Raw genomic sequence first — 16,146 nt, forward strand, 5'->3', positions numbered from 1 at the left:
GGTGCGACATCGGGCCATCTGTAAAAACAGTATCATTTTTAAACGTCTCAGGAACTTAAAAGTATAGGCAATATTAAAACAAAAGCACTTTTAAAAAACAATAAAAAAATACTTATTTGGCCGATACCTTAATCCAGGAAAACTTACAATATCTGAGATACAATTGGCAACATTTCTTTTGTTTTTTCAGTTGGATCACAAGCAGGTCATGCTCCTAGCCACACAATGTTAGTAATGGAACTTGAACCCACAACTTTAAAGTTTGAAATTTAAAGCCTTTACCACTACTCATGTTTGCTTTAAACTGCACTGTTTACCATTAACACCAAAATGAACATAAAATCTTTAGTCACTCCCTTACAACCTTGCATCATTTTTAATAAAGTTGAATAACTTAACAACTTTTAACTTAACTTTTAACTTTTACTTTTTTCCAATCCGAGCAAAAGCCAGGCCTCCCCGCTAGTTTCTGAATAAGAGTCAAAGCAGTCTTAAGCTAAATTGAAATAATAATTAAGTGACCAAAAGTAACAACAAGCAAAGGAGACTACATGTCTGATAACAAAAAATGTAAATACAGTTGTCCTTTTAACACTGACCAAAATGCAAAATTTTTAATGACTTCTATTACACATTGGGATAAGAGCTGCAGGTTACGGTACACCATAAAGCATGGGTGTCAGGCCACAAAGTAGAATGTGCACTGATAATGGCATATCCTGTGCCCTTGCCAGTGACAGTAGGCTACTAATAGTATGGAGTGATGTACATAGCACCAGAAAAGTTGCTAGAATGGGCAACTTTAGTGCCAGAGAATGTATGAATCATGAACCTCCAGGATGCCAAAAGGACAGACAATCCAGTATGTAACTGGACTGTCTCAGCCTCTGTATAATACGAAATTGCCACCAATTGTGTTGTAACTCTCAGTTGTGTAAGACAGACCAGCAATGGTATCAGTGGGAATATTTACAAAGATGATGTTTTACTGGCAAGTTTATATTCAGCCAGTGTTGTAGGTAGCAGCAGGGAGACTCTGTTTGTGATATACATTTCTCTGCTTCCTATATTGATAAAAAGGTGCCATAAAGTAGGCCTGCCTTTTAAATGGGATCCAGGGCGGTTGTGACACCTATGAGGAGTTATATCTGGCTGGTCCTAGGAGGTGCAGATGCCTAGTCCAGACTCTGGAAATGATTTGGGAATCCACCCCAGAAATAGTTCCTGGCCACCCCTTGAAAGTGTAAAGTTGGAAAAAGGGATTTAACAAGCACTCAAGAAGGAAGACAAGGTAGGATGGAGGCACTGGAGAAACAACTGTAACTAAAGGTTACAGAAGGTGCTTCATTAGCACATCACACACATAGTTTTAATGAGAAGAGCATAGGTATATTTGTAGCATTTTGCCACTGCAGTGATTGTAGGTACTGGCACAGGGTGCCCATGATTTATCGCTCTTTACAAAACTCTTTTAACCAGCTCACTATCCTTAAAAAGATCCCTCGCTGCTGCCACACAAGGTAGAATTCTTTTGGGACTTTGGCAGGTTTGCACCTTTTAAAGGGTCTCCTGAAGCTACTCATTTCACATGATGGAATGCCATAGCATGCTGTGGATAAGTGATCACCAGGCTAATTCACATTGTCAGTGACGATACGGTATTTTTCATTCAAACACCTATACGCTTTCCTAACCTGCTTATCCAGGGCAGGGCAGGGCCACAAGGCAGCTGGAGCCTATCCCTTCAATGTTATATTTTACATAACCTATGCAGCAAGATTTGGGTGCCACACAATAAAAGTGGCAGCATGCTGGTGCTTGTTTGGTATTACAGGCAAACAGGAATGTTACTGTGCTGTGTACACGAGATAATAAATCTAAAATAAACTGATTACACTGCTTCCCACCCACTCCCTCCAATCAAAGCAGAATAGATAAATAGAAATAAAATGCTAAGATTATTATTAAAGTAAATTAATATTTTTATGAAAACTCATTTTTCCTTCAGACACTCATGGCTCAATCAGGTATTCCAAAAGAATGTTAAGGTCTTACTGAGTATCAGAATCTTAAATCAATTATCTTAACATAAACATTGTTTAGTCCTGTAAGAAGTAAGATTAACACAACATAAAAGTTCTAGTTGAGTGTTATTTCCAAGTATCTGTTACTCTGTGAGATTTTCTTCTGTGGCCTATCATGTGCACTTTAAAATCATAAATGACAACACAGGAGGACAGGACTGAAGTAAGTCAGTCACAAAGATAACAAATATTCTGCTATAATTTGCAATTGTGCAGTTGCACATGCTGGGAAATAAATTACAAATTCTTGAAAGGAATTGACAGTAAATTATATATGGCTGACTAGACGTAATTGATACTTGGCTCTTCATCACAGTAAAAAAACAAACAATAAAAATGCATTTAAAAGGCTGCAGAATTATAGAACCCACTTTTTGTTATGCTGAGGAAAAGAAACACATCGTTATTTTTCTAGGCTCCTATAGCTCAGGTTAAGGAATTACACGTACAGCACGATTGAAACACCATGAAGCTCAAAACACTAACACAAAATTGTGATCTCAGACAAACTTTTTGTACATGGAGAAATCCAATAGTCAGGATGAAAATTCACCAGACTGCAATAATGCCTGGAGTTTCTAGTTACTGGAATTTACAGCCTGCTAATAAACATACCAACATTAACAAATAATGCTTTATGAACAATTATTTTACAAAATAAGTAAGTAAAATTTATTTCACTAAGCTGATGTTCATTATTTTTTAACTTTAAATGTACATGATATGCATAGCTTAAAAACTGAACAAAGAAATCAAAAAATCAACATTAATTTGTTGTTATAAATACACTTAGGTTTCCAAACTATAACACAAGTCATAGATAGTAAAATGTTAAAATACCATTCTGTTTTTGAACGTTGATCATTTGACTTATAAGTTTAATAAGTGGAAAAATAATACATATCAGCACGAACAATTAAAAATAACACAATCCATTTAACACTTCACTTTTTTAAAGAAAATGTACATATGTGAGAGATGGACCTTGTTTAAAGCTATTCTTGGCACAGCATCAGACACAAGTAAATGAAAACTCATAACATTCTCAAACAACATTAAACCAATTCAGGGTCTAACATCGCATTAAGCACCCATGCAACTATTCCCAAAGAAGACACACTGGTTCACACTAAGTAAAATTGACTTGACTCAATGGTGTCCTACACCCAGAGGTGTACATTCTACATTAGAATTACAACCACTGGCTTCAAAATTAAAGAATACGTTCAAGACATGATTAGGTGTGGGACAAATTACCAAAACAGTATACATATGTAATCAAAAACGTTTTAGTCACTTCTTACATTGTTCACTAGCAAAGAAAAAGGGAGTGGGAGATCAACAGGTGGACTCAAGCAGTGTATGCAGTCATGTGGACATACTACCAGTCAATTGTGGTGAACATGCTTTGGGTAGTGACCAAAAGAACTAGACTGTGAATACAAGCGGCAAAAATGAGCTTCCTTCAAATGGTTTCTGGGCTTGGCCTTAAAAATAAAGTAAGGACCATGGACATTCGGGAGGAGCTCAAAGTGGAGCCACTGGTCCTCTACATCAAATAGACGCAGTTGAAGTGATTCAGGCATCTGATGCATGTTGGGGAGGTGTTTCGGGCATGTCCAACCTAGGAGAGAGACCTCTGGTCAGACCCAGGTCATGCTGGACAAGATAATTTCTCTCAGCTGGCCTGGAAAAAACTTGGTATAACTCTGGAGGATTTGGAGGAGTTAGTAGGAAAATGGGACATCTGAGCATCTCAGCTTTGACTGCTGCCCCCGTGACCCAGAGCTAAATAGGTTTTAAAAAATGGATGGACAGATGCTCACAAGAACTCTGTGACTATGTGCTGCCTCCTCTATCTCATCCTCCCACCACATGACAGACATCAACCTCAAACAAATGTAAGGTAACTTTTGCTTCTTCATACTTTGGAAAGCCTTTAGTATTCCTAGAATTCCTTGCTTTCCTACTGTAATTTGGAATTGCTCTATGCATATTTTTCACAATATCTATCAGTTTGGTGTCAGGGAGAAGCAGCTCTACCAAATGAAAATTGATAAAATATAATCCATGTTACGAAGCAAAAATTAAACTTTTGCAAAATTTTGAAACTGATTGTACAGTAGAAACCTAGAAATATTTCTTAAAAAAAACCTTGTGTTTTAACATGTTTTATGTCAAAAGGTAATAAATATACATATTGTGTTGTTTTTAATACAACACAACAGCTTAAATTCCTGATACCTAATCTGAAATGTTGCTAAATCCAGGAGGCATTACCACAATGGTCCAACATGTGCCCAACACGTGCCCTGCAATTGGTTGGACCCTGAAACACATAATTTGTAACAATGCCTCTGTATAAGATAAGGGAAGTGTGCTGATGTTCTTTAGGCAATAAAAGGTAACAGCATATGTGTCTGATAAGGTACAGGAAAGGCAGTACAATGCACAAAAGTGTATCAGTGGTGAAAAATGGCACACACGCAAGATTTTGAAATGAAAAAGAAAAAAGTTGTGTGAGGCCGGGTCAATGTACTTTTTGGTATTTGAAATTTCATTTTAGAAACAAAAACGGAAAAACGAAAATGAAAGGAATTTTCAGATTTTGAATAAAATGAGGGAAAATAAGGTATTTTTTTATTCTGTGGTATCAAATAGCAGACATAAACTTAAAATTACACATACTTTTCTGGATTTATTTGTGATTCAAATAATTAAAGTGTTATAGCTCAAAAACAACAAAACAGATGCATTTTCGTTGTCTGAAACTGGAGGTATTTCTTCTGCACGATTTTTGACGACACGTGCGAATAGTCCTCACGACACATCGATCGATGGCCTTGAAGTTAAACTGCATGGCATCAGAAGAGCATTGACCGTTACATTGTTTTTCGGAACAGCAAAAGAGTGACACTCCAGGACAAGGATATGACTGCAGAAGTGAGTTACATCATTCAGATAAAAATACAAGCTTTGCAAACTTTGCTTCATTGATGTAGCAGTTCTTTTATGAACGTTATTGTTGTTACTTACTGTGAAACAGCTAACATTTGGTGATTTCATTTACTAACACTAAATCTGGCAATTTTTGATGAATCGGGCGCCGCCGTGAACGGCAGCCTTTCCAGCAGCTCCATGTATGACTTTATCTTTCTACCCTTTTCTCTATTTCACTGATCACTTCTACCACTTTCTTTTATGTGGATTCGTTCCCTGGACACTTTTTACTACTTGGACATGGATTTTTACACGCCGAGACTCGTCTATTCAAGTCGTCAACTTCAAGCGCTGAGAACAAAGGCCTATGCCGTTGTGGTTCCCTATTTACCTGACAAGGTAAGAAGGTGTTAAGATAAAAACTAAGTGGCTAATGAGAAAGTGCCGTTACAAGCCTTCGGTGCCTTCTGTGATCCTGGTAAATGTGAACTCACTACCAAATTAGATCGACAAACTGGCAGCGCTGGTGAAAAATGTCAGGACCTACAGAGATTGAAGTTTATTGTGTTTTTGTGAAACGTGGCGAACAACTAGCATCCCAGATGCTAACGTGCAGCTACCTGGGTTTAGCACAGTAAGATGTAAATACCTGCAGGAAGCGGAAAGGAGGAGGACTATGTGAATACAAGGTGGTGCAACCCTGGACATGTAAATGTCAAAATCTCCACTTACTGCAAGGACATCGAACTGTTGGCTCTAAGTCTGCGTCGCTACTACTTGCTAAGAGAGTTTGGACACATCATTGTTGTTATTGTTTACATCCCTCCTCAGGCGGACGTGGAGACAGCGGGTGACATCATCCATTCCGCTGTTGCTAAATTACAAACACAGCACCTCGAGGCGCTTGTGCTAATCTCTGGAGATTTTAACCATGTGACGCTGGACAAAGCATTACTGCCTTCTCCCAGTATATCCTGCAGGGGTCACATAGTGAGAACATTGAGGAGGTTGTTGACTGCACTACTGACTTCTGTATGTACATCAATTTCTGTATGGACATTGTAGTTCCAGTAAGAACAGTACGCTGCTATGCTAACAACAAGCCATGTTGTTGTCACAAGCGACATCAAGGGCCTTTTGAACCAGAAGAAAAGGGCTTTTAAAGGCGGTGATCAGCATGAGCTCAAGTGTGTGCAGAAGGAACTCCAAGACCAGCTCAGGGTGGAGAAGGAGCAGTACAGGAGAAAGCTGGAGCAGGGGTGCCACCATCCAGAGAGACGTGGAGAAAGCAAACCAGATGAACAACTTCTTTAACAGGTTTGACCACCCTAAACCCACTCTCACCTCGAAGTACTGCACCCTCCACCCATCCCTCTGCTGATACCAGCATAAGAGAAAGTCCCCCCTCCCCGACAATTACAGCAGCACAGGTAAGTAAAGAGCTGAGGAGACTTTGTGCCAGCAAAGCAGTGGGTCCGGAAAGAATATTGCCACGACTGCTGAAGGCCTGTGCGTTTGAGCTGGGGAGTCTACTACAGCGCATCTTCAACCTGAGCCTGGAACAGGGGAGAGTCCCGAGGCTTTGGAAAATATCTTGCATCACCCCAGTCCCAAAGGTATCACGTCCTAGTGAGCTGAATGACTTCCGGCCTGTCACTCTGACGTCACATGTGATGAAGACCATGGAGCAGCTGCTGCTTCACCACCTGTGGCCACAGGTCCGCCATGCCCTCGACCCTCTGCAGTTCACATACTAGGAGAAGGTGGGAGCAGATCCCTCTCCCACTTGGACAGATGCAGTGGTGCTGTAAGAATTATGTTTCTGGACTTCTCTAGGGCCTTCAACACCATCCAACCTCTGCTCCTTAGGGACAAGCTGACAGCGATGGGAGTAGATTCATACCTGGTGTCATGGATTGTGGATTATCTTACAGACAGACCTCAGTATGTGCGTCTTGGGAACTGCAGGTATGGCATTGTGGTCAGCAACACAGCAGCGCCGCAGGGGACTGTACTTTCTCCGGTCCTGTTCAGCCTATATACATCGGACTTCCAATACAACTCGGAGTCCTGCCACATGCAAAAGTTCGCTGACAACAGTGCTATCGTGGTCTGCATCAGAAGTGGGCAGGAGGAGGAGTAGTATAGGAACTTAATCAAGGACTTTGTTAAATGGTGCAACTCAAACCACCTACAAATGAACACCAGCAAAATCAAGGAGCTGGTGGTGGATTTTAGGAGGCCCAGGCCCATCATGGACCCCGTGACTGTGAGGTGACTGTGTGCAGACCTATAATACCTGGGAGTGCAGCTGGATGATAAATTGGATGGGACTGACAATACTGATGCTCTGTGCAAGAGAGGACAGAGCCGACTATTCTTCCTTAGAAGGCTGGCGTCCTTCAACATCTGCAGTAAGATGCTGCAGATGTTCTATCAGGCGGTTGTGGCGAGTGCCCTCTTCTACGTGGTGGTGTGCTGAGGAGGCAGCATAAAGAAGGAGGACGCCTCATGCTTGGACAAACTGGTGAGAAAGGCAGGCTCTAATGTAGGCACGGAGCTGGAAAGTTTGACATCCGTGGCAGAGCGACGGACGCTGAGCAGGCTCCTGTCCATCATGGAGAATCCAATGCATCTACTAAACAGTATCATCTCCAGACAGAGGAGCAGCTTCAGTGACAGACTGTTGTCACTGTCCTCCCCCACACTATGCAACTCTTCAATTCCACCCGGGGGGGGTAAATGTTAATATTATACAAAGTTTTTGTCTGATATACAGTGTACAGTAGACCCCTGCAAAGTCGGGGTTCAGAGTTGGCGGCCTCAGTCATTCGCGGATTTTTCCTTAGAACCTAACTAATAATTGTTAGCGAAAACCACAAATATCCTCCGCAATTTTTATGGCTTTTTTTGTGGTAATACTGTACTGTAGAGAGAACAGGAAGCAGCTGTAGAGAAAACCACGACTTGGAATGGTGAAAGTAGCCAGCAGAATTTGAAACTGCAACTCCCAGCAGTCCCTGCAGTGGCTCGGATTGGTTTTCTGCTGAGGGTGCTGGGGCTGTTGAGGTCGAAGGATGTCAGCGCAGCTTTTAAAAAGGAGGCCGGTGACCAAAAAGCAAAAAAAAAAAGGTTTTTGTAATTTGTGTTTCAGGTTCCTGTCTGTCTGCCTTCTGTTGGGTCACCTGTATGTATTCATTTTGCCCTGGATCGTTTTGTGCATCTGGATTGTCTGCCTGTGTACATGAGGACTATAAGTGGATTCGTGGCCATTCTACAAAGAAAGGAATGCTCCTGAACCCGTCCATCCATCTTCACTATTTCAGGAACTACTGGTAGGACTATCTGTACATTCCCATTCAACGTGCAGACCTCTGGACTATCTATTTTCATCATTACATTTCAACCGTTGTCGTTTTTCATGAACTTTTTCATGATTTACTGTGTGTGTTTTGTTTGTGCTTTGTTTTATCTAATGTGTAATCACCGTAAGGGGAACAGGGGTGGTATCGATGTTTTCTTATTTCATTTGTTTTCATTACATACTTTATTTGCTGTTTGATTACTGGTTTGTTTTGTTTTTGTCTCTGTGAGTGCGCGCTACGGGTCAAGGCTGGAATCTCCACCATAAAAATAAATAAATCACCGTATTCTCAATTGGGGCTTCTCGTGCGGCGCTACGGAGACAGCCGAATACATACCTAACTTTAGCCTTGTGTTCATTACAGACTCAAAAGTAGATTCTGTTAAATAGTAATAATTACCAACAAGTCCTTTCGGAAACGTATTGTGCGGAAAAAAATATATGGTGCCGTTTAAACGCAGATGCATCTCCTAGGCACTTCTCTTTGCACTCCATGACTCTGCCGGCCCTTCCTGTTTCTTGCCCCGCCCATTTCCGCTGAAGATCACATGAACAACCAATATAGTTTGGACGCAGAACCGATATAGTTCATACACAGAGTTGCGATAGAGTGTGAACGCATAACCATTATGCTTTGTACGCAAAAGTGACATGGTACACATTGTGACAGATGGCCGGGGTCCATGCCTGGCCGGGACGCCCCTTCACCACATCTGCCGGGGGACAAGTGTGGGAAGCCCAGTATCTCCCCCTGGACGCTAGATGGCAGCATCCCTGGGTTGCAGAGGTGCCTCGGACTTCCCCAGGGCTTCATGGGGGTTGGAGTTCTGTGCAGCTCTGTGGGGTTCCGCAGGCACCGCCAGGGGGTGCTGCAACAGGAGCAGCTGGCCCCTTTTGGGCACTGGTTTCGCCCTACCCAGAAGTGCAGCTGGATGACAGCAATCAACCACCTGGAGCACTTCCAGGTACCCAATAAAAGGGAGTCGGGAGGAGGACGAAGCTTGCTGAGGAGGAGTGGCGGAAGAGACAGAGGATAGTGCTTGTGTGTTTATTTGTGCTTGGGACTGTGTTGTGGCTGGAGGGATTACAGGGAAGACGTGCCCAACATGCTGAAGAAGACGTGCCTCCCGTGTCCAATCTGTGTCGGGTCGGGTGCAATATAGTGCTTTTCTTACAACACATACAACCAATAGAGTTCAAGCACAAAATCGACAGGTTACCCACATGAAACCAGTATAAGACTTGCATGAAACCAATATAGTGCATACGCAAATCCTTCGTTAGACACAGAACGCAGACCAATATTGTTCCAACGCAAACCGATAACATGCAAGCATAAACCAATGCAGTTCACACACAAACCAATAACAAAACGTACTGGAACCACTGATATACAAACGTAAGTCAATATAGTTCATATGCAAACCAGTGGTACGCACGTACAAACGGATATCGCTCACACACAAACCGATAATATACGGATACGAACAAATATAGTTCATATGAATGAAATCAGTATTGTTCGCACGCAAACCAATTAAGTATGCATGCAAACCAATAGTAAATATTCATAAACCAATAGTGTTCACACGTAAACCAATAGATTACGCACAGAAATATATGATTTATGGCTGGTTTGGCCCCTCACAAGTACCTCCAGTTTCAGACAATGAAAATGCGTCTGTTTTATTGTTTTTGAGCTATAACACTTTCATTATTTGAATCACAAATAAATCCAGAAAAGTATGTGTAATTTTAAATTTATGACTTTTACTTGTTACCACAAAATTAAAACATACATTATTTTCCCTCATTTTATTCCTTATTCAAAAATCTAAATCTGAAAATTCCTTTGATTTTTGCTTCTAAAATGAAATTTCAAATACCAAAAAGTACACAGACCGAGGCAGGCATAGGTCAAAATTGGAAGATTGATAGAACAAATGATTCAACCTGAAACAAATTCAAAATTCAAAGTCAAGAGTACATAATGTTCCTAATAATGGCTTTACTTCCTCAGGCCCTTCTACACTAAACAGACCACCAATATTTTCTTAAATGTAGCAACGTGAAAACCTGCAGTAGAGCAGTGTCATCTTATATAATAGCTACATGACGATGTAGCACAACACATGGTAGCAACAGGGGCAATTGCTAACAATATGGCTGAGCTCAGGAAAAAAAATTCTAAGATAGTGGTGCCCTTTGGGAGAAATCTAAAAGACACTTGGGTAATCAAACAACAGTATTTATGATATGCTGGAACAGAAGGTTAAAAGCAGACTTTGATCTAACTAGTTATCAAACAGGACTGTTGTTTTAGCATGCAGTTACATTTGTCATATAGTGTACTGTATAAAGATGTCATGGATGAATTCCAAATACAGTACAAGTGTGTTAAGTTAATTTTAAGTGTTGCTGCAAGTATATTTTTCAGCCTGCCATCAAAAGTTGGGTGATAAGCAGGGCAGAAAAGTGAATGGATTGGTGTACTGTATAATTACAAACTGGGACACAATAAGAACAGAAGAAACTGTCATGCAAATTTAAGGAAAGACAATGCAGTATAAAATAACATAAATCATTAAGTACTGCATGTTAAACATTTTGCATGCATCCATTCATTCATTTTTAATGACTAATATTAATAATGATTTGCCTAATTAAAAATATTATTCCGCAGATATGGTTCATCAAAATTGCATCTCTTACTTTAGTTCTCATAAAGATGAGGCTGCTACCTTTGATTAAAAACTGTTACATAAGGAGATGATTATTTTCTGGAAAATTCTAGTCAGTACATATGTTCATGTCAGGGGAAAAGCTGCATTCACAAATATTTTGTGTTTAATATGTGCTGTAAAGAAAAAAAAGCAAACTTTTTATACAACAGTAAACACTGTTTTTCAAAGGCTGTGTTTGACATTTTGTATGCGCACAGGTATATCTTTATTAAAAATTATCCTGATTTTACAACTTCCCATTACAACAGACCAACATATTACCCTTGATTACCATTATTATATGAAAACGTCAATTTTTTATTTTATTAAAACATGCATATAACATCAAAGTTAACTTACAAGATCAGGATCCCTATTTATAGTTTCTTTTTGTTTTGTTTTTATTTAAACAAATGGAGAACAAGTAGGTTAAGTGACCCACTGCACAATGCATAGACAGTCACATGGGAACTCAACTGGCATCCTTGGGCTTTGGCCACGACACCACATTGCCTACCTTTATCTGTTTCTAAATAATAAACAGTCTAAATGTAGAGCCTGGCCACGTTTGAAGAATAAGAACCTCTGCTAGAAGAATCTTTTCCTTTTTGCCTTCAGAAACAGTACATTTTATAAATCTACCCCCCTTTTAATTTACATTAAAATTGCACTTTTTTAAAGTACAGAATTAAAAACAAACAGCACAAATACTGAAACGTTTAAAATACCTTGATCTGAATGTCAGATCTGCAGTAGTTATACTTCTGGAAAATCTACACCAGGGGTCCACAAGTTCGCTGTTGGAGGGCCACAATGGCTGCAGGATAACTCAATATCCTAGTACAAAGTCAATTTTTGCTGCTGAAGCAGTTATGGCTCAAGCCACATTTCTTTACTTCACTTTAATTTACTTGTTTGATACGATTCCCAGCTTATAATTGCTTCTGTTACTCTTAAACAAGTACATCCAACATTTTAATTGCTTCTTGTTTTATTAATCAGCTACCAAATACCAATAACTTGGTCATCTTTAAACCAATGTATGTTCATCATAAATTATCTTATTTGATAAAATATTTGGAAAGAAATGGAAGAGAACAATAGACAAAAAAACTGAGAATTACTGACCTGCTCTGGTTCACAAACCATTCGAGTGATATTCTGAAAAAAAAACTCCAATATAAGAATGATCTGATGTGGCAGAATGAAAGGCACTTAATTAAATAACAAGTTCTGTTTTTATTAAAGATTAGCTTCCAGTTATTAAATTGCAGTAGAACTAACAACTGCAGCTACTGCATCAATCCAGGTCCAAACTTGAAGAAAACTGGTCTACACTGATGTAAATGCACACCGATGGATATGCTGTGAGTGCATCAGTGGCTGTTTCACAACAATTCTGTGGAAGGCATACAGTAGCTAGTGTGTCTCCACCTAACATAACATGGAGAGAGCATCAGTGTTTGAGGATCAAAAAAATGGTACACTCCGATTTGGGCCATATTCACATCTCTTTGACTTTATGGAGAAAAAGGACAATCTGACTGATCATCACAAGTGATACTACAAAAACTGAGGGTGAATTTAAGTCTTTTAGCATACTGTTAGAAATTTGTAAAGATGAATTGTAATTGATCTTTAGCATTGTTTCTTTAGTGTCTTGATTGTACTGTTGTACTGGTTTCTGTGCAACATTACCTACTCATTTGTACTCTCAGACATATCTTGTCCTATTTAAAACTATAAAATGTTTCAAAACTTAGGTCTGACTATATTTATACTAGCAATGATTTTCTTTGAGACAGTGCACTGTTACTTCCAACAAAGAGGTCTGGTCTGTGTTTCAGGTGTAGGTTTTTCTGCAATATATGCAAGCACAGTCATTTCTTGTAAATTAAAATTTAAAAAAGCCACATTGACTAAATGAATTAATCCAATAATAGTAACCATTCTGTTTTCATTAAAGGTTTAATTGAATTCTACAGAATAATGCAGCAGTACAAACACAATCCAAAAATGGCAGCTTTTAATTTATTGCACTGGCCTCTTAACATTTTTAAACTGGAACAATAGGGGATTGTTTTTATTTTATCTGTAGTGAAATCTTGTTGCCTATAATTTCTGCAGATATCTCTTAGCTGTATTCTTTTTCCAATAAATTAACATTAATTAAATTAATTACTCCTGCCTTCCTGAAAGGCTCTCTTAATTGCACCGACCTACGCATTTGCTTCGGCTTGCATAATAATTCTACAATACAACACTATTGAAGTCATTGCTTAGCACGTCAAATGAGCTGTCTCAGACATAAATAGAAAATTAAGAACAGATTTTGGGAAAAGATTACTTTGCATACTCTGTATGCTGACATAATCATGTACATCTGTATTAAGATGAATATGATTAGATCACCTCAGCAAGAAAGACATTCCATTAACAAAATGCAGGAAATCAAGTTAAAGACTGTGGACACCAGAGCCCAGCAGCATCAGATGCAAGTCAGGAAACAACCATAATTGGGGTAAAACTTAGAAAAATGACTAAGTTTAATTTAAATCATGCTACTAATTAATTATATTGAAAATCCTTCTTTAAGTGGATGAAAAGCCTGCAATTTCAATAAGAAACACAATCTGCAGGTTACCCTATAAACAGGATCACTACTGAATGCACAAAAAATAGTCATATACAGGGAAAATAAATAAATGGGAGCTAATTTACAATGAGACCTAATTTCATGCTGGATTTGTTATTATGCTTATGTTAAAACAGTTTTCATCTTATTCATTTTCTTCATTACTTTATACTGATATTATATATATATATATATATATATATATATATATATATATATATATATATATATATATATATATATATATATATATACTGCTATACATACACATCACAGACAAACATCCACTCAGGGTGAGCTATAAAAATTCAAGAGAGAATTAAACACCAATTAAGGATGCTTAGAATATAAAATATCCAATGCACCTTTTTTTTTTCCAAACCTTCACCATAAACTCTGCTGCCGCAGTGTGTTACTTTGTGTTTTTTAATTAAGTGTGATTTTAAAATTATATTTCACTAGCAAAATACCTGCGCTTCAAGTACTGCCTTAAAATTTTTATTAAGAAGAAAAGTAAACCTTTTTAAACTGAGGGAAAATATACCAATAATTATTTGTTAAGGATCTCTTTGTATGCCACGTTGTCAGTTCGGCCCCCCGGTTAGAATATGACCAAGCTGTGCGCTGAGCTTACTCTTGAGCATGCAACGTACAGTTGGCATTGTGAAAAACAATCTTGCCTCAAATCTCACAGCTTGGATTGCTGGTGTCATAGCTGGTTCGAGTTTCATGGTTTGTTTCAATTACGATAGTATTTGCAGGACTTATTGTGTTGAAGTGACATTCGGAATCTGTCAAGCGTTGTAAGTATACAACCGGTTTCATCAATAAGTTCGCATCCAGCTTTTGAGAGTTTAAACATTCATAAACATCAAAGTGTCCACTACTCAAATCGTCACCTGTGAATCTAAGATGTTTAAGAGGCATTGCCGGTTGTCCAAAGTTGTAAAATATTTGGCCATTTCGGTACACTTGAAAACGACAACCGAACAATTCAGCGGCAGCCATCAACTCACTTGCTTAAGCATTTCACTCTTATAGTGCTCCTGTGTAGTATAATTATCTCCTGTACCATCATCAGTCCACAACTTGAACCTGTCCCAGTCATTCAATACATAAGACACAATGTTCCTCCAGATATCAAGAGTGAGCCTGATATGGCCGTGCAATATGTAACACAGAGGATGGAAAAGGCAGGTGCCATCTCCGGGCATGGAAACCACTCGGTAAGTGTAATGGAAGGATTTTTCTCTGTAAAAAGCAAAGGTGAAATAAAGAGAGCAGATGGGCGTTAGTCGGTTCAGCGCAGAATCAGCTATAGAAACTAATGTTTTGGGAAAAACAGCCGGGAATGTTCTAAAGATACAGCCAAGGCTATGTAAGGAGTTGTTTTTCACTTCGAGAGGCTTTTTTTACATGTAAGCATATTACTGTGTCTTCTGGTATCGGGCACTAGTCTCAAGGCCGAGTAGAAGGAAAAAGCGCCGTGTCCCGTGGAAGGAGGGGGTGTGAGAAACTGATCACTTCTGCATGCACTGCTTCCACGTAGACCACTTTTGGGCAAGGACACCTAATTAGTATATAAGGGAAGGTTCCGCCCTCAGTTTCTTTGGACACTCAACCGTGGGGATAGGTGCACACCGCCCGGTCTTATCTGATAAAAGGCACATGGGTTGATCCTCTGACGAGACTGACATGCGGGCTCCCTCAGTCTACTGGTCTAGCATGATGGCTCTGGGTCTTTTGATGTATGTTACTGTATGTATGTATGTTATTGTAAGTATAAGTTTGTCTCTTTAAGCATATATATTTATTTCTATAACCCATTCATATGTATTTATATGTTATAATTGAATAAGTAAATTTTATTGAAGTATCGGACCTCTTCTCTCTGATTTTTGCCTACTTATGTTTTAATCCCTTGAACCATTTTCCCAAATCAAAACAGTAAGTGACAGTTCTTTGATCGATGGTGATCACCTCAATAGACATGTAAATGGGAGTACGGTTGGAATGATAAAGGAAATGGGTACCTGAACAATGAAAACTAAGTCTAAAATACCTACACAATAACTATAATCATAATAAACAAACAATAAAACAGCAGGGAAGCTGTGGATTAAATAAAAAGTCTGCAGTTATCAGCAGGGAGACGTGAATACCATGGCAAAGCAAGGAAGGGAATGAAGAGACCGGAGCGACAGACAGCCTTATATAGGCAGGCAGCCAGCCAACCATGTGGGAGGCGTTGGGATGGGTGACACAACGCCGCCTCACACAGCTATGGACGTATATATGTACGTAAGTAGGATTCAGTTAACGTTGGGAACCCTCGTACCAAATTTCTTGAAGATGGGCCCATAGGTAACAAAAACCATTGGAAAGTTCAATATGGGGGCT

At 39.2% G+C, this 16,146-nt stretch overlaps 1 protein-coding gene across 2 annotated transcripts in view; it reads right to left on the reverse strand.

The window, feature by feature from the left end:
- The window catches only part of zfyve28 (zinc finger, FYVE domain containing 28), a 411,740-nt gene that overhangs the window by 280,973 nt on the left and 114,621 nt on the right, over window positions 1-16,146 (reverse strand). The gene's annotated exons all lie outside the window — the stretch shown is intronic.

Source organism: Polypterus senegalus, chromosome 4 (genome assembly GCF_016835505.1).
Source record: "Polypterus senegalus isolate Bchr_013 chromosome 4, ASM1683550v1, whole genome shotgun sequence".
NCBI lineage: Eukaryota > Metazoa > Chordata > Cladistia > Polypteriformes > Polypteridae > Polypterus > Polypterus senegalus.